Source organism: Pseudopipra pipra, chromosome 14 (genome assembly GCF_036250125.1).
Source record: "Pseudopipra pipra isolate bDixPip1 chromosome 14, bDixPip1.hap1, whole genome shotgun sequence".
Taxonomy (NCBI): Eukaryota; Metazoa; Chordata; class Aves; order Passeriformes; family Pipridae; genus Pseudopipra; species Pseudopipra pipra.
The window spans coordinates 375,057-400,039 of record NC_087562.1 but is presented as its reverse complement, the minus strand read 5'-3'; the positions used below and the strand labels follow the sequence as shown (position 1 = coordinate 400,039).

General features: G+C 39.1%; 1 long non-coding RNA gene across 5 annotated transcripts in view; it reads left to right on the top strand.

The window, feature by feature from the left end:
* Positions 1–24,983, top strand: part of LOC135421833 (uncharacterized) — a 78,661-nt gene that overhangs the window by 24,959 nt on the left and 28,719 nt on the right. For 4 of the 5 annotated variants that reach the window (XR_010434224.1, XR_010434225.1, XR_010434223.1 and 1 more), the window contains 2 exons: positions 13,360–13,429; positions 22,406–22,496. This is a non-coding gene — a long non-coding RNA (uncharacterized LOC135421833). The remainder of the gene's footprint in view (positions 1–13,359; positions 13,430–22,405; positions 22,497–24,983) is intronic. The other variant, XR_010434226.1, reaches the window with a different exon arrangement.

The following is a 24,983-nucleotide window of genomic DNA, read 5'->3' as shown; positions in this document are numbered from 1 at the left end:
TGGAAATCCACTATGCATTATCCAATTTCTTTTTTCAGTTCTGAAATCTATATGCAAATGTATTAGACATAGCTGATATGGGTTTGGACGAGATTAAAATCACTTTCTTTGCATCACTTGGCCTTACTCTGATCTCTGTGATTGTATTATGGAAAGTAGAAAGAAACACGGAACAAGAATATCTTAATTTCTTCAGTTTTGCCAACTGGATCTGACAACTGAATGGAAAACTGTTGCAGTACTTTAGCTTGATTAATTTATGCATGGAAGGCAAATGTATATTCCACATAGTATCTGACATGAGGATTAAGTATACTGGCAAAGTACAGACCTCAGGACGAAACCTTCCCTGATAAACAGAAGAAAGCTTTGTTTGACAAGAGGCTGGAAATAAGGCAGAAATTAAATTCTTACTTTCATCATTCACATGAACCTTTTTAATCTTTATGTGCTGGCTCTTTTTGAGAGGACATTAAACAGTATAGAATCGAGTTTTGGCTTTTGTTTGTTTTTGTCAGCCAGGGTAATTTCCAGAAGAGGTTTTGTGATGACTCAGTAGTGTGAGATTCCTTGGCCTGTAAGGATGTGTAGACAAGCAGCTGTACTAGCAAGAATTCTGACTGAATGAACTGCAGGAACAGTTTTCTTGAGGTTAATGTTAAAGGAGTTTTGTAGACTGTTTCTAAGCATTCAGTAGCCAAAGAAGCCTTATTAGGTTTCATAGTAGCACTTTGCCAAATCTGCCCACCTAGGGAATCAGGAACACATACTTTCACATGTGGTAAACATGACCTTTTAAAAGATTTCTTTTTTCCCCCCTCTGGTGGGATCACTGATCTCCTACCAGAGAATCCGTGGAATTCACTAATGCATTTTAAAAGCATGGAGAGCATTACATAGAAATGGGCTTTAGTTTTACTGAAGTGCGAGTGGACTATAAAATACACAAACCAGTAAGAACTCAGGCTATACTTCCTAGGAGGCTGAAGCCATCTGAGATCACAAGTTTGCAGCCTGCTGCTGGTCCGACATGGATGCACAGGCAGTGCTGGATTGTGCTTTTCAGAAAATTTGTCTTCTTTGGTGAAGATGTAGTTTTCCACTCCCAAATTTGTTAACTGTACGTGCCTGTGCTGGTGGAAGGGAAGGGGGTGAAATAAATAAAGAGAAAGAATAGAGGAGCACATATCTAGCTCACTTGGAGGGTACATTTTTATGTCATTTTAGGATTGTGTGTTTATGTTCTGTTTGACTCAGCGTAAGAGGGGACTTCCCTTGAGTGCCAGTGCCAGGTCTGTCCGACTGGCTGGGCACCAACAGCTGGGGAGCTGCATCAGTGTGGCACTGTCCTGCAGCTGGCACATCCCACAGCTGAAATAACTGCAGTAGGGGACATGTTTGGGGGTGATACTGCATTGGTTTATGTAGATATAACACTCTTTAAATCCCAGAAGAGGTTAGAAATTAATCATGTCATGGATAACCTTGGTAAAGCTCCACTTGCTTGCTTGGCAGGTCTGTTCCAGTGCAATAGATTTCTTTAGATCTTTTCATGATGGCAAGTATTTCAGAAGGAAGTTTATGTTCTTGTTTGCTGTGGCAGCATCACAGGACTGGCTGCTACAGTTTCCCAGGATCTTTCTGGCTGTTCTGGTAGCAGTGTGATACACTGGCATCTTTCTTCCTGCGATATGTGGTCCAGTACGGATTAAAGTAGAAGGGTTGAAGTTCTGCTCATGTTATGACACTGAGTAATTCTCACTTGTAAAATCCCTTTTTCGGTGAAATTGGATAAAGTCTGAGTAGCAACTGCAGAGGCTGATTTGCTCTCAAGGCACCAAAATCTAGCTTGAAACAAACTGACCTGTGGCTAACTGCTGTTGAGGAAGACATTTCTACATTACTTTGTATAATTTGACTTCAGTATGCAAGAGTAGTTTTACTGCTCTGCTTTTCCTGTGCTCATGATAATTGTCACCATCTTTGCAGTTATGTTGAGTTTTGTCACATAGAAATGATTGTAAAAGCTTTCCCAAACCAGGGAAATTAAAGGCCTGTGACCACAAAGTACTGGTTTAAGCCAGTTGTTCTTTTTGGTTTGTGGCATCTGTGCAGCCAGCAGCTACCTAGACTGTGTTTTAAATCCTTAGTTTCTTGCTGTTGCTTAAGCTTTATTTTTCTATTTCCGAATTTTCTGTCTGTCTGTATAATAACACTTAGCACTTCTCATAGTAAAACCTAGAATCACTGTGATTTTTTTAAAGCACAAATTTATCAAGTTAGAGGAGTAATTTCAGAGATGTGGTCCAAAACATCTTTGCTAACTACTGTATTTTGATCTTCTAATTTAAACAATAAAGAGTGAAACTGAGACCACAGAGGAGTTCACCACTAGTTTTAAGGAGAAGCAAGCCTTGCAATTCAGGCCTTCTGCTATAACTAGACCTGTCATTCAGATCAATTATGAGATCTTTAATTTGGACTCTGCGGTGACTTTTATATAATAATGTTTTCTTCAAACTGCATTGATGTGGGTCACTACCAAGCATTAAAAAACAAACCCCAAATCTGAGATGCTGTGGGTACAAAGCACATGCTGAGAGCTGTGTCATGCTGGTGTAATTTATGTCTCCCTGGATCTCCTGGGAAATCATAACAAATGAACAGAGAGCATTCAGCTTCTGAAGCAAGAGTGAAGAAGCAGCATCACCCTTCAGTGAACGATGAGAAATGAGGAGACCACACTGTTTTATAGCACTGAGCTTTCAGCTCACAGTTGGGCAGCTCCTAGGTTTGTGTGGTTTAGAAACGGAGCAGGAGACCGTCAATATTGAGACAAGCAGAAGAAACCTTTCAAATATGACTCTTGTTCCAATACTGCAAACCCATCATACTTAGACTTATGTGCCCTGTGTTGCACCTTTCATTTATTGGTGAGCTTCCAATTGGTTTATTTCTCAGAATTAAGTCTCAAGAAGATGCTTATTTATTGATATTCATTCCAGTTATCTTTGCAGAAAACACAACTCTTTATGTACTGTTAACTCTCAGATCCGTTCCTTTGATGTGGTAATTTCAGGTTTGGTCCCAGGTGAATTAATTATTTCCTTTTCAGTTGAAGGTGTTAGAAAGTCGTGTGAAGACACCAATGTGGTGTGGTTTGGGTCCTATGTTTGCTTTTGTAACAACTGAAAGATCCATTATCAAAACTCAAGTTTTCCCCTGCTGAGGCTGCTTCACCAGCAGATGATAATGAAGGTGGTGTCAGCAGGACCAAGTGGGCAAATCTCACTGTAGAAATCTATTTATTTGTGTGGGTATTTATTTCTGTATTTTTATAACGTTGAAATGCCTGCCTTCTGTCTGTCTTCCCAAAGTACCACAGAAAGGTTGGTTGGAATGTGATGCTTCAGAGTTCCCTGGGAGGGCACCTTTAGTTTCCTGTGGTCGGTGTCCAGGTTTGTGTCAGTAACTGGAAGCTCAGGAAGCAGTCCTTTGGAGTTTCTTTTTCCTACAGTAAAGGTACAGCTCATCTAGCCTTGGGTATGTGCACATTTTGGCTCTCTCTGGGTGATGCACACCCAAGTGAAGTGCTCTGTGGTTCTTCTTGACTCTGTGGCACACCTTGGCCAACAGCAGGGGGATGGACACGTTCTTCCTGCAGGTACTGAAGAAAAAGCAAATGAAGGAGTTCTTGTAATAGCAAACATCATTTGCTGAAATAGGTGCTAAGATCTCTTAAAGCACTTAAATCATCTCTAACTCTGAATAAAGTATTCAAGAGCATGGGTCATAGCACAAGATTGTGCATGTTCTTTTTTTACAGTATAGAAGAAATTTAAATTATTTGCCTACCACTGCAAGTTAACAAAATTCACTGAGTACACAAGAGCCTGCAGTAAGGTTGCCAATTCTACAGGTATTGCACACACAGTTTCACAAAGGGCTTTGTTTTACTGTTGTGAAGCAAATGAGGATTAGCTCAGTAGTTTGGTAAGTGGTGAGATGAGTTGGAGATGCAGGGATTACTCTGCAGTGGGAAGTTCACTAATTGATTAGAATGTGAAATTGTATCATTTTCTAATATGAAATGGCAGCTTATATTAAGAAAAGCATTTTCTAATATTTGTAGATCTAGAACTTTTAGAAATTTTTAGAAAGCTTAAACCTTTCTGGCTTCAATTCCTTTCTCCTCTAGCTGCAAACATGGTTCTGTCAAGAAAAGAACAGTTTATGCCCCTTTGTCAGGGTGCTTTTTTAGTACTTGGTGTTATATATTGAAATTATTTTGGAATTATTACTGACCTCAGGATGAACTGTTCCTTGCCACAGGAACTGATAACTCCCCTATCACGGGGCCTTTGCAGAAACCATTCAACTGTAGTTTGAAATCAAAGCACAGAGAAAAACCTCTTCAGATAAAAATCACATTTGCCAAAAATGCTGCAGGTTCTAGGGATTACACAAGTCAAAGTTTGAATTAGTGATGGATTTCTTACTAGAAAAAAAAATTGCTTTTTTCCGCTTCAGAAAAGTTTCTCAGAATTCCAGATGTTCATCTGCTAAAAACTTTTAGGGATGTTACAGGTTTAGACAGTTACCTTGAAGTACAGCAGAATAATGGAGACATTTTCTAGCTAATACTGGTCACAAGAAGGTTATTTTCCTACAGAAATTTTGTGCTTTATCAGCTCTAATTGGTCTAGAATTTCTCCTATCTTTTTAATGCCTTTTAAATTTCTCTGAGCTCTCTCTGGAAGACTGGTTGAGCACCCAAAGGAATGAAATGAGCAGCATATGTTATATCCACGCATTTAAGGACACATTTTATTTAAGATAGATGTGTGCAGTGATGAAATAAAATTACAAAAAGATGTTTCCAGGCACTTCAGAGACCTAAATTGGAGCAAGTTGTAAATTCTGATTAGCTAAGGTGGAATGATTTTACAGCTACATTCGGCTCACTCATAACAGCCCACTTCTAACCTAGGATGTCATTTTTACATCTTCCTCTTACTTTCTATTCACCTGATCCTCATTTTCTGTGGGTACTTGAGAGAGTACAAGGTATTATTTTGGGTAAAATTTTTCCTGCCTCTTTTACCTCGCTGTCAACCCCAGGTAGCGAAGGCCTGAAGTTTTATGGTATATCTTAAATAGCACTTTAGCTGCTTTCTTTTCATTATACTTCTATAAAGTTTTTGGAATGATAAATTCAGACTGAGAAGCATGGCTGATGTGGACTCCTCTTCAAAATTTATCTTTGAGTTTTTTATGAAATTCGTGCAAAAATTGCATGTGACCTAAAACCCAGGAGATTGTGGGAGTGGCGGTGTCAGGATAGACCCACTAAAATTGCTCAAATTCTAGATCAGGTTTAGTTAGAATTCTGGGAAACAAGTAATAAAATAATCATTCCACTGTTCTGCAGCTTTGCTGTAGAATATTGTACTTACAAAAACAGATGACTAGGCTATTAAGATTTTAATGTGATGAAGTTTTGGAATACAACAACAAAAGCATGTCTGTCTAATTTTGTATTAGAGTGCAACCTTTGTACGTGAAGTTGCTCCTAACCCTTCAATTTGGATTCCAAAACACATACATGTTCAACACAACTACACTCGGTTTTTTACTGTGCTAACTGACCATCTTATTAAACAATACTAAATTTATTGTTAGCATAAATTGTTGTGGTAATCTAGTTAAGATGCTTTTTTCACAGGTTTGAGTTTTTTTGTTTCATGTTTGCAGTCTGGTTATGGGTACAGTAGATATGTCCACTCAGAAATACAGTGGTGCTCAGGTTCTGACCACTGTGTTCAAGAGATGCCTTCCAATGTGTCCATCACTTGTATTTGGAACATTGAGAACATATGGTTATTAAAATTCCCTAGGTCAGTATTTCTATTGTACAAGTAACGAATCTCCTGTGTAGGAAAAAAATCGTTTAGTGCCTTAGTTTTATTTTTTATCTTTCTGCATCCTACCCTAAAGAGTATGCTGTGAAGAGCTGTGGATTCAGCTTCAGCACTGGATTGATTGATTCTAGCTGAAAACTGAGCTGGATGCTCGGAATTAATTTATGCTGGAATCTCGCTACTTCCGAAGGACAATTATGCCAAAGTGGAGATTTCATTACTTTGCTGTTTTCTTCACAGACTGCTGCTGATTAACCAGAACGTTAAGATTTTCTTTCTGTGTCTGATGAAGCTATTTTTGCTTCTTCAAAGTAAAACCTGCTGAGATGAAGTGGCAAAGGCACTGATGATATAAATGGCACATTGTGTCAGCTCTTACCTCAATCAGCTTTAAATAAACATTTGTTTCAAATGGAGAAACAAGTAATGTAAACACAAATCTCAAATTCGGCTCAGCAATGAGCCAGTGCGTGTCCCCTGACCCCTGCTGCCTTCCACCAGTGCCTGTCCCCTGACCCCTGCTGCCTTCCACCAGTGCCTGTCCCCTGACCCCTGCTGCCTTCCACCAGTGCCTGTGCTCTGACCCCTGCTGCCTTCCACCAGTGCCTGTGCTCTGACCCCTGCTGCCTTCCACCAGTGCCTGTCCTGCCTCCTGCTGCCTTCCACCAGTGTCTGTGCTCTGACCCCTGCTGCCTTCCACCAGTGCCTGTGCTCTGACCCCTGCTGCCTTCCACCAGTGCCTGTGCTCTGACCCCTGCTGCCTTCCACCAGTGCCTGTGCTCTGACCCCTGCTGCCTTCCACCGGGGGAACCCCAGCCCAGCTATGTCCCATAACTGGTGAGGCTGTCAAATGAACCTGCCTCCAGAGAGCCACTGGTAGAGGATGATCTTACAAAAGGAGAAGGAATAAAACGACAGGAGTTGGAAAATGAATCACGAGCTGGGCAGGGACTGTTGGAAGCAGAAGTAATTTTGCTGAGCTGACACCTGTTCCTTAGGAAGAGTGATGGAAAGAGCAGAATTCTATGAACGGGCTGTTTTGGCTAATATGAAGTCTTAATAGAAGACATTGTGAGAGAGGAATTCTGCAAAGGCAGCTCAGTACATGAGGTGGAGGATTATGCTCTAAATTCTGCATACTGTAATGTACAGAAAGGTTGCACAAGTTTAAAGGTTTTTTTTAGAAGAATTTATAACACTTGATCAAACATAGACTAGTCTGGCCCTCTGTTATCACACTGGCTTTGTGCACTTACTGTGCTCTTCTTGACTCCTTAGATCTCCAAGATTTAGCCATCTCTCATCTACACAGACAATTATTTAAAGGCTGCCTTCAGTGTCCTCTTTCAGCTGTGAACAATTTCCAGATTTCAAACAGGGTAAAAGAAGTATCCAGAAATAGAAGTATGAGCTAAAAGTGTTTTAAACACTGTACTGCCAGTCACTTCAGTCAGAGATGCTTCACTGGTATTTAATGATTCTTACTTTACAGAAATTAGCATTATACTTTAATATGGAGTTTCAACCCAAATAACTCTCTTTCACTGGTGGAAAGATGTTGAACTCAAATGTTTTTCCCTTCTGTGCAATAGGCCAAACGGGAGTTGTGCATTATTTTTGGAGCAGAGCCCTTAAATGCAATCACTGCTGAGTGGTGATGTTTAATCTGTGGAAACTCCAGCCAGAGCTGTGTCAGCTAAGAACTTTTCCAGTCTCCCAGTTGATCTGTGTTTCAGATGTCTGCCATACCATTTTGGGAAAAGAGCTATTTCTGGGAAACAAACAAACAAAAAAACCCCCCAACACTCCCCCCCCCCCCCAAATTAGATTATTTTGAAAAAAAAAAATCAAAGAATGCTTTTTAGAAAAAAATGCAGGACTTTTACCATCCCACTGTCTGCCTAGTCAGGCACCTCATTGTTCCAGCTCTGTTGGAAGGGAAAGGGTTAGTTCCTTTTTCTGCTGTAACAAATGACTGATTTATGTACACCACAGAAGAAAAGTGTACATAAAGGGTGGGGAGTTGATTTATTTTTTCTTTTTCTCTGCCCTTGGGTTAAATTATATGCCATTAAGATACATCAAAAAAAGAATTTAAGTTTGCAAATTAAAGGAAGCTTGGAGATTAACTTAGTAAGTTTGGGTTCTGGAGTAGTCAAAGCAGCGTTTTCCCAGGAAAAGCTTGCTGCTTCCACTGAAGGTAAGGGGAATGTTATGAGCCATTCCCTGGAACACCTTCATTTTCCCCAGCCCATCCTATATCCCCTCTGGGGTAACACAGGGGTTCATGGGTTTCTCTCTGTTGGCTGCTGAACTGGTCAGTGAGTAGCCAAACAATTTTCACAGTAGTCCATCCCAGCAGTCACTTCCTCACTGCAGCTGGGCAGAACCACCTCACTTAACTCATGGCATCTGGAATCACACACAGCGAGGTTTGGCTGCTTTGCTTGGTCTGTAGTTCCATGTGAAAGGCAACTGTGCTTCTAGAAAACATCAACTTTATCCATAAAAATCCTGAAACCTCAATGCAAAGCCAAGTAAACATACTTAAAATTGGGAATATCTAATTTGTTGATTGTACCAGTACAGTGAAAACCTAGTTGGAAGACCAGCTTGTCATACTATTTATAAAAGAAAGTTGCATTTTGAATCCTTCAACACAATAGTAATGTTTTGGTTTACAAGGCCAAAGGAACTGATGTTTTTCATATTTAGCACAAATATCACTGAGTTTTAAATTTTTTTAATGGAAAATTATTACATTTTCTCTGTATATAGACATGACTATATAACCTGAGATTACACTGCTTGAACCTCATTTTGTATAAAGGACTTTTTAAAACAAGGCTCCATAAATTTGAGGATGGTTTAGTCATGGATTTAGACTAAGAATATATTTATAAACTATTAAAATTTAATTATGTGCACCAGAAACACTATCTTCATTGTTCTGCTTCATATGATAAACACATACATTATCTTTCTCTATACTGTATTATCTACAAGATGTGATATACCTTCATTGCCACACTTCTCTTTTATTCAGTGACATTTTTCCCTTTTTCATTTAGTTTTATCTCTAGTCATAAAAGGTAATCTATATTTAATAAGGCTGTATCCAGCCAGGGGATTAAAAATCCAAAAATATTTTTACTCCGGCATGTGCCTGCAGGCTTGTGTTTCACTGCATTCAGGGCCAGAAGAGAGAAGGATGTGGTCAGGAGCAAACTGGCCAGTCTTTGATCAGGTGGAATATTACCTGAATCATTTTAAGAGCTGATAGGGGAACGTTTCTTCCCAGACCAAATTTACTTTGCTGAACAAGGCAGCCTACATTAAAATGTTGTTAATAAGTAATATCCTGTCTCAGTCCCTCTCTAATAGCTGTACAGGGAGTGTGGCTTGGAAGTGTTCCATATTAATGTCTAAACATTCCTATTGAGTGCACTGTGAGCTCTAGAAATGTACTTACAGGAGAGAAATGAGTGAAGGAGGTGGGAGCTCATTGTCTGCCACTGAACTGTGTGCTGAGGAATTCCCCATCACTGAGGAATTCCCCATCCCTGAGGAATTCCCCATCACTGAGTGCCTGGATGAGCACAGGGGAAGCAGCACCGGGGGCCCAGTGTCCAGTTCTGCACTGCCCCCACCACGAGAGGGACTGAGCTGCTGGAGAGTGTCCAGCCACCAGCCATGGAGAGAGTGAGGGCACTGCCCTGTCTGTGCTGGCAGGAAGGGCAGAGAGAGCTGGGGCTGTTTGCCAGGAAGAAAGAAGGCTCAGGGGGCACCACGTCAGTGTGCATAAATCTCTGAAGGGAGGCTGTAAAGAAACAGAACAAGGCTCTTTTTCAAGGTGCCAGTGACAGGGCAGTGGTGCTGGGTTTCAAAAAGAACTGCAGCTTTCCCCATACTGTCTGCACTGTTCTGGGAAGACCTCCTCTGGTGTCCCAAGAAGGCTCAAGAAAGAATTCAAGTAGTCACTATTCATTATTCATTAACTAACCTATATGTAAATACCATAAAGTTGGTGAACAGTTGTTTGACTGAATAATAATTATTTTTTTCTTTCCCAGTCAGGACCTTAAATCACCACTCTGTGCTGGTATGAGCACAAAAGGTAGAAGAGTGTAAGAGACTTCTCCCCTTCTTTCAGGCATGTCCCATATAGCAGGAGGGAGCCAAAACCAGATCTCAGAATAATGTCTTTGAAATTGCATATTTAATTAACCCTATCACAGATTCTCTCCCCTACTTTCCCTGAAATTAATCTGAGATGCAATCCCATGTAAGTAGCTCAAATATGAGCTATAGAAGTATTTTCTAGTGAACTTTTTCCAAGTGGTTTCTCTTTGAGTTCATTCAGCCTTGTAGGATTGTATTGTTCATCATAAAAAATGCTGTAATTGCATAGATGACTTCTCTTGAAATGTTACAGGTTTTTTACATGCTTCAGTTTTGCTCACAAGGTTGATATTACTGCTTGATACCTGGAATATAAAAAAAATGCCACTTTTGCTGGACTGTTGCTCTCCAAATTTTAATTGTGCTGCTGTTCTTTATATCACTCTATGTAATTTGTTCTTACTTAGTTCTCATATGTCTTTTTGCCACTATTCTGATGGAGTTCAGGTTAGGAAACAGTATATTGTGATATGCTGTAATGAAGGTGAAGTATTTAACATTATCCTTAACAAAGTATTATGAGAGTTAAGTTGACTACTGAAACATGCCTAAATTACTCTCTTCCTATTATGGTCTATTTATTTTAGCTGTACTTGCTCAAAGCAAACACTTGTTACAAAAGAAGTCAACCCTACTTCTCTGATCCTACTGTGTTCCTGCTCCCAGTGGCAGCCCAGTGCCTGTCCTGAGCAAATGAGCCAAGCTGTGGGCAAGTGTGCCAGGGCCTGAAGGGCAGGAATCAGCCACAGCCATTTCCAACCCTATGCAGTGAGCCACCTTTGCAGAGAACACTCTTGGTTTTCTTTCCACTGGGCTCTTTTCAAATGGGTGAGAATAGGAACCTTGTTTTTCCTCTCACATGTATTTACATATGCCTGCTGGGAAGTGAGTTATTACCAAATATAGCTTATAGGGCTCCAGCAGAATCTTTCCAGCCTGGCTGGCTGCCAAAGAAAACCACCCTTCAGAAAATACAAGGCTATCACATTTGCCAGAGATTTACTAGGAAGCTGTGTGTGTGTGTGCACTCTGGAGCACACATGCAGTACATCTGACACTTCCCCAAAGCACTGAGCTCACTGTGCTGCTGATACTTTGATACAATTCTAATTGTGCTTCCTGTATTTCCAAACAAACATATACGTTCACTGTAGTGAATCAAATGCATTTCAGAATGTACACACATAACAAATATATGTGGAATTTTTGGACATATGGTGACCTGCTTGGTGCTGCTGTGTGTGCAGAGCTGATGTGACCTAAATACAAAATAAGTAGGGTATGTATGTACATATGTATGAGTAAGAGTGAGGATTCCCTGGGGAATTGGGAAATACTCAGTAGTCAGAGACATGCAGGGATACACTACATAAAATTTCAAGACTAAGAATCCATACAATACAATTCTTAGGATCTGAGGAGAAATGATTAATGAAAGAACTGTGCAGGAGTTATGTGGTATTATGTGTCCAGCAACAGCTAATGTCATTATTGGCATTCACAAATTATAGCACCATCAACATTTTGTCTGTTAGAATTTTCTGTGTTCACAGATGGGACCTCTAAACAGGCATCTCCAGGTATAATTTGAGTCATAATTTAGTTTTCATAGTACTTTGCATAAATGTCTATTTTTGGTGATATGCTGCTCTAATTCATTACAACATTTTTGTCAGTTTTAGATTGGGCAAACTGACAAGAAAAGCCAATTGCTTTTCATACAGTGTTGGTTTCTGAGAGACTTTCAGAACCAAATTGCACAGACATATGTCAGAGGGAAGCCCGATCCCATGTACAATTTAGGTACTTTATGGTGTCGTGCAAGGAAGGCTAAGTACAGCAAATAGTGCTTTGTAGTTAACCTGTCAACCTATTGATTTGAAACACCTTCATTCTAAGAAAAGCATCTGTCTGCTTGAGTTGTCTACATTAAGCATTGCAGTTATCCTTATAAAGAATAAGCTCATTAATATTTAAAATTCACTTCAGCTGCATCTCTTACAAGAAAGTAATATTTCCCATAACTTCCATTAATTATAACCAAATTAACATGAATTGAGAATAACTAATTGGGAATAAACCTTCCATGTTTCAAGCCAAATCTTAGTAGAAGTGATAACAATACTTTTAGTGACACTCATGATGGTTATTCCTTATTAACTGTACACTAAGAAAGAGCAGAGGTTGTTGGCCAGGTAACACAAGAGGCATCAGGACATGGTCTGCTCTAGCTCATCCTGCTGGAGCAGGAGGGTTGGACAAGTTGACCTCCAGAGGCCCCTTCCAACCTCAACCACTTTATGATTTTGTGAAATAAAGATCCAGAGGAACTAAAATCCTGGTACACCTCCTAAATTGGTACAAAGCTCAGCTGTGATATGATATGTGTAAGAAAACTGCTGGTGCAAGCCAGTGTGTGTGGCTGTGTGTTAGGAAAGGTGGCACCCCAGACCACCAGGGATCTCTGCTTGTCAAAGTGTTCTGTGGGACCAGTAACTGCTTGGTTTAGACTATATCAGTTTTAAAACTGATGCAACCTAATTTTGGGTTGAGATTGGATGACACTGGAATTTGAATAGTGGTAGTCTCATCCCATATTGCTTTCACTTGCATATTCTAAATGAGCCTAAATTTGAGCAGACATGTAATAGCTGCAGTATTTACATTTACTTAGCACCTGTTGATGTGTTTATAATAGGGTTAAAATATGCAGTTGCACAGAGAGCTGTGCTGTAAACTTGTGGCACGTGGCTGTCCTAGGGAAAGCTTGCACTACAGACAGGATGGCAGCTGAAACTTTTCTCAGGGCAACCCAAATTTTAGAAGCTACTATGTAGAAAACAGCTTTTCTGACTGAATGAATAATCTGAAGAAGCTCTCTGTGCTGTGCCATATTTATTTGTTTTTCATGTGAAAACATCATTCCTGCAGGGAATTCTGTTTCAGGCACAGAGCAGAGGCCTGTGAACAGCTCTTGGTTGTGCCTGACCGTCCCCTTAGGAAGCGCTGATGGTCAGGGGAGCTCCCAGTGCCAGAACAGGAGCCAGCAGCTTTGTGCTTGGATGACAATAGTCTGTGTCTGTGCTGACTGCAGCTGGCACCATTAACTACCTAGCCACACACTGAAATAAGAACAATTATCACTGCATGCATTAAAATGATGAAATCCACTCTGTTTCTATAGTAACCGGAGTGACAATTTATATTATGACCTTAAGAAAGTAGAACGTGACCATTTCTTTTTTTTTTTTTGCAGTTTTACAAGGAGCAGCAATTCTCAGAGAAAACAATGTTTAAGGTGATGCAAATAATTTCCAAAAATAAAGGTAATATGTACTTTAGCAGTAACAGAGATGTACAACACACATTCAATTTGGAATGCTGGTTTTGACTTATTGTGCTATGTAGAGACATACCTAATTTAGTGATATTTGAAGGAGATTTTTTTTTCTGTTTATTACAAATAATTTTTAAATGGAAGCTTTACAAAAAATCAAGAGTAAGAGAGAAAATAAAGTGACAACTTTAGCAAGTCAAAATTTTGTAATTGTTTTGCCACCTGGTCTGTCTGAAAGTATCATAGGAAAAATATATATATTCTGAGATTTTTTCCTCAGAAGCACATTGAAGTACCAACACTCTCTAAGAGTGTTCATGGATATCTTTATTATATTGCAGCATTTTTAAGCCTATCCAATTTATCTAATTAGTTTGTTTATTAGTAGCAGAAAGCTGTGACAAAATGTTTAGCTCGATTGTGAAGAATGTACCTTTATAGATACTTGTGAATATTAGAGGAGAGTTCTTGAGTTCTTTAAACTGATTTCAGCATTCTGTTTTAATGTGGCTTTGTTCCAAAATCACCTCCCTTTACAAAAGATACAGCATGTTTAACTGGGCAGTCATTTAGTAACAGTCATAATTCTTGAAGTATTCAATAATTTACAGCCTTCCCTCTCTGTCCATACGTGTCTCGCTCCAAACCTCTCTCCTCATGATGTGCTAAACATGCAGAGTGTTTCTCTGGGCCATTCCAGAGCCAGGATCCTCTGCAGTGAGGGAAGGATTGGGGAATATCTGCTCAGGTCACCCAAAGCTTCAGGAGGGTGACAGTAACCCCTGTCTGCTGGGATTTCCTTGCGTGCAGCAGAGAGCAGCAGATAAAGAAAGACCTTAATTGTAGCTCTGTGCTAAACTATCGTGTTCAGTCACTTGGTGTTCTTTCTTTACATGTAGCATTAATTATTGTCTTGAATTTATAAGCTTTTTAAATGAAGTTCAGTTACTAGCATTTATCATAATGCCAGAGATGTCTGTAGCCATGGGTTTAGGTAAGTTTTTAACCTCCAGCTCATTTTTTAAATTTCATTTCACTACAGTAGAGCATAAAATACAACAACATACTTAGATTGTTGATTTAACTGCATTTCTTTAATGCATGTAGATGTTTTAAATTTTTTTCCTTATTGTGCATCCCAAACTTAAAAAGAGGTCCATTCTGTGCTGACAGTTATAGTGATAAACACAGATGTTTTTCTTCAAGAACTGCAAATAATTTGATTTTAGGTGATAAGCAAGCATTCTGTTCAGAGTCTGAAACATTCTATTCCATTTCTAAGAGGATTCAACTGAGCAAATCAGAAAAGTTAAGTAAGAGTAAAAATGCTGAGTATTTCTAGCATGTGGACTTGCACAATAAATACATAGTCAGTTATATCAAAATAAATCTTGCCATTTATGGGCCACATTGTCCACTGTATGTGAATTAGGGGACTACATGACTGTCAGAGCAAGAAAGGAAACTACTTAAATAGAACAGGCAGAATGAAGAAGACTGCTTTTGTTCTTGTAAAAAGAGCAGTATTTAAATGCACCTGACACGTTCCCCTTCTGGAGCACAAATGGAGTCAGGAACTGTTTGAGTTCACGACACGTCTGGTTCTAACCTGGGGAGATCAAGTGTGGTCTGAAGAATGGGGAAGTCTGGTTATTCCATCTGTACATTCTTCATTTTGATTTTTATGATTCTCGTGTATGTATGTTTTGTACTCCTGTGACAGTTCCTCTCTAGGTGGAAATGTCATGGAAGATTAGCAAGAGAATTTGTGTGGAATGGAGAAAAAATGGAATGCACTTATGCAGTTCTTGGAATTCCAATGATAGGATTATGTTCTCATAGTTATATTGTTATTTCACTTAGTTTAGCTTGCTTGTTCATAGAAAATGTGTAGAAATATTCATTTGCACTTCCCTGGGGTTTTTTGTAATTACAAAGGCTAGTATATCCTACTCAAACCATGGAGTATTTCCCAATTTTTTTGTGTTAAATGTCTTGAGATGACTGCCTGAAAAAGACATGTAGCACCAAAAGAACTCTGTGAACCAAGAGTTAAGGTTGCAATTGGCATGCAAGTACTATATAAATCTTCCAAATTCCAATTCAATTTACAATTTAGCAAATCAAACTCCAGCTAATAATAAGATCTGTAGAAGAATAGATGAAATGGAGTAGTTCAGCTGTGAACACTCATGAGTACATGTTGCTTTTTAAGCCGTAAAAAGCTGAAGGATCATAACCACAGTCAGCCAGTAGATTCTGTTCCCACACACAGCCATGCATCAACCAAGGATTAGTGCAGAGAGATTGATGACTTTGCACTAATGAACAGTGTGTTGCAATAAACACTAAACTGAAAAAGACCTATGGTAAGGATAGGTAATCACTGTGTTTTATCAAGGCAAAATTAATAGCTAAATATGTCTGATTTTAGTTAGAATGTACCAGATTGACTTTATATTTTAGTGACAACTTTTTATTTGCTGAGCATCTGTTTGTTCATTCAGTTTTCAGCTATAAAATCAATCCTTACATCATCACAGCTATAATATAATAATTAATAAATACTTCAGATTTTTTCCCCAAATTGATAGATATGCAAATATGTATTGTTTACTCACTGATCTTTCAAAACTGAACATGAATGAAAAAACTAAACTACACTTCATGAACACACCTCAAGGAAGTCATCTAGTTTTGGAAAATCATAGAGAGGATCAGGGACCAGGATCCTTTTAGAACTAGGTGCCCATTTGGAAATTAAAATGGAAAAATAGAAGTCAAGTGAATGAATGAATGACAGCTCATTGTATTCTGCTGCATGTGTTCACCTCGGACTAACATTCCTGTTTGCCATCTTGTTTGCCCAAGAATTCTGCTCAGGATCCTGAATGTTAACACATGCCTTGAATTCCCTTGGTATCCCTACTTAACCTCTGCTGCTCCAAGGGTCCCTCAATGGTTCTGCCTTTGGCCTGGAGCAGGCAGAGTGTGGAATGCCAGTGTGGAATGGCAGTGTGGAATGGCAGTGTGGAATGGCAGTGTGGAATGCCAGTGTGGAATGGCAGTGTGGAATGGCAGTGTGGAATGGCAGTGTGGAATGGCAGTGTGGAATGCCAGTGTGGAATGGCAGTGTGGAATGCCAGTGTGGAATGCCAGTGTGGAATGGCAGTGTGGAATGGCAGTGTGGAATGCCAGTGTGGAATGCCAGCGTGGAATGCCAGCGTGGAATGGCAGTGTGGAATGGCAGTGTGGAATGCCAGTGTGGAATGGCAGTGTGGAATGGCAGTGTGGAATGGCAGTGTGGAATGGCAGTGTGGAATGGCAGCGTGGAATGGCAGTGTGGAATGGCAGTGTGGAATGGCAGCGTGGAATGGCAGTGTGGAATGGCAGTGTGGAATGGCAGTGTGGAATGGCAGTGTGGAATGCCAGTGTGGAATGGCAGTGTGGAATGGCAGTGTGGAATGCCAGCCTGCAGTGGGAGTGAGCACAGAGGATGTTCAGTAAATTCAGTGCCAGGCTGTGGTTCCAGTTTCCAGGAGGGAAAGGCTGTGTGCAAGGCATGGCTTTCAATAGAACTGGAAGTTTCCATTCTGTGGTTTAAACACATGAATTTCAAATGAAGTCTAGGGTCACTTTGATCTGGTAAGATTTTATTAAATAGAATCTATTTCTAAATTTTCCTTATATCTTGTTTTGTCCATAATCTTGGCTTCTATTCTTTAAAGAATGATTCCTAAGTCATACAGACCAATAAAAGAGGAAAGTATTTTTTAAGTTAAATAATGAGCATGACAAAGGCTAATCTAACTAATAATCTGATTTTTATCCTTGTTCCACCATTTCTTCAATATCCTTTAAAATATTAATTTGATATAGAAGCAAAATGCCACATTACTTGCATTGCATATGAATGTAAGTCATGTTTTCACAGCATATGGTATTCAGCTAAGCCTGCTATAGTTGTCATATGTCCAAGTCTCTTTCTGGTATTAGGTATTTAAATTTCTTCCCCTGCATTTTGCTGTGGATAAGATGACACTGGGCATTTATGGTACTCAGAGAGGTACCCTTTTTCTCGAACAAGTGGTTCCTATTTATTTAAACCTTTCAAGAGAGTTACTGTAAAATTAAGCTATGCACAAAATCCCAAATGTCTACTGCTGGTAATAAATTCAATTTGCAATAAACCAGAGTCCAGTCTGGCTTACTCTGTTGTCCATAAATTTGTGACATCTCACAAATGGAAGACTGGAAGTCTTTACAGAGTCTCCCTCTTCTGCTGCCACTGCTTGCTGTCCTGTACTGAAGGAATTCACTGATTTTTTTTGAATAAGGTATCAGAAGTCTGCTCATTGTAGTCTTTACCTTGGATTTCTGGTTTTTCCCTAGGCCAGCATTAAATGTGTGAACATCTGAAGTGTCCAGCAGAGGGTCTTGCACAGTTCTTTTAGTCCCCCCTTCTTGATTGTGGTAAGGAACATTGGGTCCCAGAACAGAAGTGCTGGCTTGTCACACTGCAACAAATCTGGAGAGAGAATCTTTCCAAAAATTGGACTCACTTTTCTAACGTTGCCATAGCAATATCATCTGCACGTTCCTAAGTGAAAGTTTGAACTTAATGGCAATAACTGAATTAGGGAAGGAGCACTTAGAAGCTTTAGATGTGTTCTGCTTTCCTAGACATCCATAATAATAATAATAATGTACTTTAACTTGAATTTATCTTAGGAAAAGGAATGAGAGCAAATGATTCTTTAGTAGCAGAGTCTGAGGTCTTTTAACTATGTAATTTGCAATGAGTGCAAAAAGTGGTGAACACGGTTTGTAAAATTAAATTGAAACACACTGAAAGAAAGTACTCAGTAATTTTGTAGCTGCATGAACGACACTCTTGAGTGATAGCACTTTTCTGCTCTTAGCTTTATTTCCTCAGAAGAGTGAGATAAATTCAGATGGAGTAGAGGAGATGTGTTCAAATTAAAACTGCATCACTCAGCATAGGATTAGTAAGAACTTGAATTAATTCCCTGAGTGAGATGTTTTGACCCAGACAAAATCTTTGGGGCCTCAGCATCCCCAGAATGTGATACAGCAAAAGGATTTCCAGAAACTCCTTTTGGGAAGGTTCAGATTGTACTTCAAGTTGGGGGCACAGGCCCATATCTGACTCATTTTTATTCTCTGAAAAGTTTTGGGGTTAGTTTGTATACATAGTGCTTTATAACTGAGCAGGGGAAAGATGGTTTTCTTCTAAAAGTAAAGAACCAAATCCCCACTGTTCATCTGATGATCGTGCATATACCTTCTAAAAATATATTCACCCAAGGTCTGCTTTTTGGTTCCATAGTATTTTGAACTGAAGGTTTATTTGAGTTTGTTGTGCAAAGAGTGGATGATACATAGGGGTCAATTTGGGGTTTATTCATTGAGAAGTATTTTATCTACTACTGTGAACAGATTCCTGATCCAAGCATTGGAGACATTGTCTTGTTTTATTTCCTCCTTAATCAGCTTTGCACTGTGATCAACATTCCAGCTTTTGCTTTTTTGCTGATTCTACACTTGGAATGTTAAAAAAAAACACCCTTTACAAAGGAAGACCAAAATCAGTAATGCCAGGTTAAATCCTCCAGATTTTTCGCTACCTAGTGTTTATTAAGGATCCAAAGCTAGTGAGTGCACCCAACTGGCACGTCACAAAGCTCTGCTTTTATGTTGGCAAAGCTGCAGGGCTTTTGTTGCTGCAAATAAGGTAGTACTGCAGTGGTTACTGCAGTGCTGTGGCTGCAGTAAAAAACTAGATGATAACTTAGCTTGAGTGGTTCTGGTTTTTTACAACTATGTTTTAAAGGAAAATGTTTTTCAAACAGCTACTCTCCACACTCCATCAAGGATTCATCCTATTTATCAAGAACTGAATTCACGTTTAGACCTCAAAATTAAACAGTGATATTTTAAAAATCCATAAACTGATTGGAACTTGCTGGTTGATAAGCAGTTTAGGAAACTTAGCTACTTCCAGTTCCATCCTAAATGGGAACTGCTGACTTCTTTGAAAAATCTCTCCCCTTAATTGTATATTTCGATTGCTAACACAGGGCTGTAAATCTGGCCTTAAAATGGTAAAGTACAAAGCACACAGTTTCAGTGATTTTCGAAACCATGGCATTTTAATCTGGTTATTTGGTTTCATGTTCTTTGTTATTTGCTATTTAAAGTTTGCACATATGGTTGTGCTGCTGCACGATCCTACAGTGCCCTTACCAGTGGTAGTTATCCTCAAAGCCTGGACTGCTGTCCCTTTGGTGCAGGAGTATGTCATGAGTTCAGGGCTGTTATTATCTCTGAGTCTTTTTCATCCTTAGATTTTCTGCTTCTAAATCTGACACTGTCACTAACTACAGTAACACCAGTCAAATGAAGTCTTCCCAAACCCCCTGGTAATTGTCAGCTTGTGTAGCCATATGTGTCTGGATGCTGCCTAAGACAGAGAGATCTCCCTGATGCTTGTTGTTTGTATTTGGCTTGTCCATCCTAGGACATAATGCTACATAGTGCTGCAATTCAAACATGATTTCTATCTAGAACATGTCCAGAGTTTCACACCCAACACTGTGAGGATGTAACAGTGACCGTGGTTCTTTCGGTGACACTTGGGTAGCATCCGTTGCTCAGGAAGAAGCTGACCAGTCTCAGCTTCCATTTTGCCCTTAGGTAACAGGGAAAGACATGGCATACACTGAGCTGCCTGAATTACAGTGTCATTTTGGTGGAAACAGAACCCCATTGATGGGTAGTCCAGGTCAGCAGCATTCTTTAAAAATAATGGAATTCAAGGGCTTGTGGTGGTTGTAGCCACAGCAGCGTGACAGGAGAGAGCTTGTCCTTGGGTTACATTATCCCAACTGCTATTTTGTCATTTCAAAGTCCAAATACATTTTATTAAAGGACTGCTTTATTTTAAAGACAGAGGAAACTTCCTTCTACCTAATGGACAACATAAATCAGCATGTGTGTATTGGGAAGGGAAACAAAAGCCTGTATTTTTGGTTTGCCACAGAGTTGTTTGCAATGCAAAACTGCCTGTAATTTCAACATACAAATACAAGCCTGATTACTGGGTTTCAGGGAAAGCTATTTTTGACAATTTGACCTCCTTGAGTGATAGTTTTAACTACTTTGTGGAGCCCACTTCTTTGTAAGGTGCTGTTGCTACCAAAATAGCTGTGGTTGGTGTGTTGGTTGCCTGGCTGTACTTCGAGCACCATGGGCTCTTTCTCCTATGTTGGTGGAGAAAACCATGTTATACAGCTAGAGAATCTTACTCTAGGCTGGATACCCACCCAGACACAAGAAAAATCATGCTAAGAAAGTACCTAAGGCTGTAACTGTTTAACCACAGTTATTTTTGCATAGCAAAGGAATTTGATGTTGGAGTACTCTTTTCCAATCTTGTTTTTAACATGTAAAATGTTGAATTGAAATATTGAACTGTGAGATTTATTATCCCAAAGTTATCTGGCCTTACCAGTTTAGGAGATCAAGCAGTGGAATAGAATTCTGAAGAAGAAGGGCTGGTGTGGCAGTAAAAGACATAAATTCAGAGTTGAGAGTTAAGATTAAAAATAAAGGCAGGAAAGCATATCAAGGCATTGAAGGCAGCCATGGCAACCATAGAACTTCTTTGTCTTGCAATTTACATTGTCAATTAAAGCATTTTAGGTTTTGGTCTCAGTTTTTATGAGTTCTAAAAATTATTTTTCTTTTCTAGAAAAAAATTGCATTTTGTCTTATGTTCTAACTCTCCTTTCCTTGCCTTCATACGAAGGCAACTATAAGCAGAGTTTTCCACTGACTGAATTATTTCCCTATGAGATCTTGCTTTATCTCTGTTTGAAAGGAGAGGTTCTCTTTTTTTATTCTTAGGGGCAGAGATTAAAAGAAGTGCATGCCAATTCTTACACAGAGATTATTTTGCATTTTGTTACAGGTTTCATGCATCAGACATAAGTGTAGCTTAAAAATACTCTCCTCACTGATTCCTGCTTAAATGTTTTCAAGCTGTTACAAGGCATATGAAATACAGAGCCAATTGAAAGGATTTTGTGCAACCATGCATCACAAATATAGTACCTAGGTGGATCACAGATATTTATTTACAGGTCTAAAAATAGACTTAGTAGGTGCCTTAGGAATAAAATATCCTGGTTGCCTGGAAAGCTCCAGACCCTGAGCGGTGCAGCTTTGGGATCCGTTGTGATCAGTGATCCCACACCACCTGTGAAAAAATGAGCTCTGGAGAAATACACCTCAACTTTATAGTCTTACTAATTTTTAATAGGAAAAAAGTCACTGTGTTGCTACCAGCTCTGTGTTCCAAATTTGGTAGTTACATTCAATGCTATAAATTGTGAATTAAAATAATGTTTTAGGCAGTAATGCATCACTAGTGAAACTAAACCATGATGGCGTTATTTTGGAAACAGTTGTGAAATAAAAGCATAACTTAATACTTACAACTCTCATGTGGATATTAAACTATATTTTAGCATCAGCTAATGTAATAGATTTTTAATATATAATAAAGCTTGATATGATTAATTTAGTACTAAATTGAAGAGAAACATCTGCCTATGAATACTGTATGAAAGTTATTCTTCCAGGCCCTTTTTCAGCAGCAGCCATGGCTGCCATGGATGTTACTGTGTTGATTTGAGGAGCTTTTAAAGGACAAGCAGTGTGTGCTTGCACTTCCTTACACATTGCATGGTGTGATGTGCCACCTAGTGTTAAATTCCCCAGAAGGAGGAAAACTGCAGGTGTCATCGGCAGGGCACTTGGAGAGTCAGTGGATTTCTGGAATGCTGGGTGTTCAGGAATATACTGTGTATGAGCAGCAGAGTGAGGAGCTAAGGGTTACATCTGGTTTTACTGACTGTTTATTTTAATATTTGCTTTCCAGTGCTCTGTTCCATAACCCTGGGTGTCTGTGGATACAGATCTGCCCAAGCACTTCCCAGCTCCAGCCGTGCATTTGGATGTTTATGCCTCAGGTACTGCTGATACCTGGGCCATCCTTGGGGAGAGTGCACGGTTTATGCTGTACCTACAAAGAAGTTAAATTGAAGAGAAACAGTTTTCCAAGGGCTTCTAAATGCATTTAACTGTGTAGGCAAAAAATGTAATAGCCCCTGAGATTTTGGGAGGATTGCTCATCTGTTTTATAATGCAAGGGTGTATTCTGGTGATAAGCTTAGTTGGCCAACATTGCCTTACTCTGCTTCTATCACAAGCAGAGATGGGATTTCATGCAGTCAGGGAGTGTGTTGCTTAGGAAGTGTATTTTTCTGAGAAAAAAAAATGTCTTCTGTATTTGAGGAAGGGAGGATTTTTTTCAGCAATCCACATCATGGATTTAACTAAAAACCTTTAACTCAATGAACATCCTTTCCAAATGATGTATGAATTTCAATTCTAACAAAGATAATGGGTTGAAGAGATTATGTGTTGATATAGTCAAGAGTGATGGATCAAAATGTACCCCATAGTGACGTTCTGCAACAGTTTCAGGATTCTGATTAGTCCTGGAAAAGAACTCATAATACTTCCCCACTTAACATAAATCTGAAAATCATTCTTTCATTGAAAAGAATTGAACCTTCCTTCTAAAAGCCAACATTTCTGTCCTAAGGGCAGTGCCAGTGCGTAAATAATGTTACACTTGAACTTTTCAGTTGAAAATTTGAGCTTCTGAAATAATACTGTTAAAATTCATAAATTAAAAAGCTTTCAAAAATTGTTATTTTAAGAAAGTGAAACAGAGCCTTGATTTTTAAAAGGAATATCTTATTGCTTACTGGGTATGATCTTCAAAACCACACTAAAAAAAGAATTTTAGCAGTTCTCAAAGAATCTGAATTCATTACAGGAATGGACATTCCCTGTCTTGATCATTAGTTGGTATGTCAGGCTGTTGTTGGTATTTTAGAATATAATTAGAAGCTATGTTGGTGTTCAAGACCTTTTACAAAGTTATTAACTCAATGATATGTCATTCTTTTTCATGCAAACAAGAAGGAGAAATGGAGAACTCACTATATCCAAGCTCTGGGGTTCTGATATTTATTTTCTACATTGTGTTAATTTTCTAAATTAGCCTCATTTTGTAACAGTTTCGGGCAAAGCAGTGTAGAAGCAGCTTGTTTTGTGGTCTGGCAGCAATCTCATCTGAAATGGGAACTATTTAAAGCACTTGTCAGATAAATATAACTTTCTCTTTATTGTAGTTGAAGAAGGGAAATGGCTTTTGTAGAGAGTACTTTTACTATGGAGGCAAACTACAGAATCCCTGCATTTTTGAGTTAGCAGCAGTTGAAGTAATAGAGTATGAATGGAAAATATTAAATAGTATCTCACACAAAAATGCAACACACTTTTATTTGGAAATTAATGTCAGTTGAAACACAGTAGAAAACTGCACATCTTGGGTTTTTTTAATGAATTGAATGCAATAAGTGTAAAGAGAGTAACTGAAATCTCTCCTATTTTTGTATGTATAAACATACCAAATGTAACACTATTCTTGTTGCAGGCTAAATCTTGTAAAAAGCTGCCCCAAGTGCTCTGTGTTTCCATAACCTGTGCTGTTCCCACTAAGAGAGCTCTGTGCACAGCTGGGTGTGGATCTGTGCACACCAGTGTTCACTGAGCCAGCTCAGGTCTTTGATAAGTACATTCTAGAGGGAGCCCTGACCAACCTCATCGGGAGTCAGAAACTTCACTTCCTTGCCATAAGGTGAATGAGAGGAAGGTGGGTTTTCACTTGCACAGCACCAACCCAGAATGACACTGAAAGGTGACTGTCTAGGTCACAGAAAAGTGAATTTTGCTATCATATAGAAAGCTATTGTTTATTTCTTAGAGCAAAGTCAAAAGAGTGAATCATACAATTCACTATCACTCGACCAAATTGGTGTCATGCACCTCTCAGTGGATATTCATATGGACATGCCACTCACACTCACAGTTTTTAAACCTTTATTAAGTATGCACATGAATTTAGAGTTATCTGACAAACATTTTGAGTCACTGAGGTTTAAAAATATTCCCTCACAAAATTAGCTTTTACTGGAATCATAATTAGAGTTGTAGAAAGAGTTTGAAAGAGCAAATTGTTCTGTTCATTAGAAAATCCATCTGCAGAGCTCTAATTTCCCAATATTTATTGGTAGTGATGGTGTAAGTATTGTGTGTAGCAGAAGGAGCTCAGCTTGACTGTTCAGATCCCAGATGGAACTTGAGCTGCTGGCAGTTTAAAAATTCTATATTTGAATTACAAATTCCTTTAAATTCTTTGCATTTCCTTGATGCAAAGGAATAATCACAGAACAGGAAGAAGTCAGAAAACTGGAAGAGTAGAAGTGATCTGAATATATTCCCTTCCACTTCAGCTAACATTCTGCTGCCCCTGACAGTGTCTGACTAACAGCCTGGAGTGTCAAATGGAGCACAGGATGGCTCCTGTCCCCCAGCCCAGGATG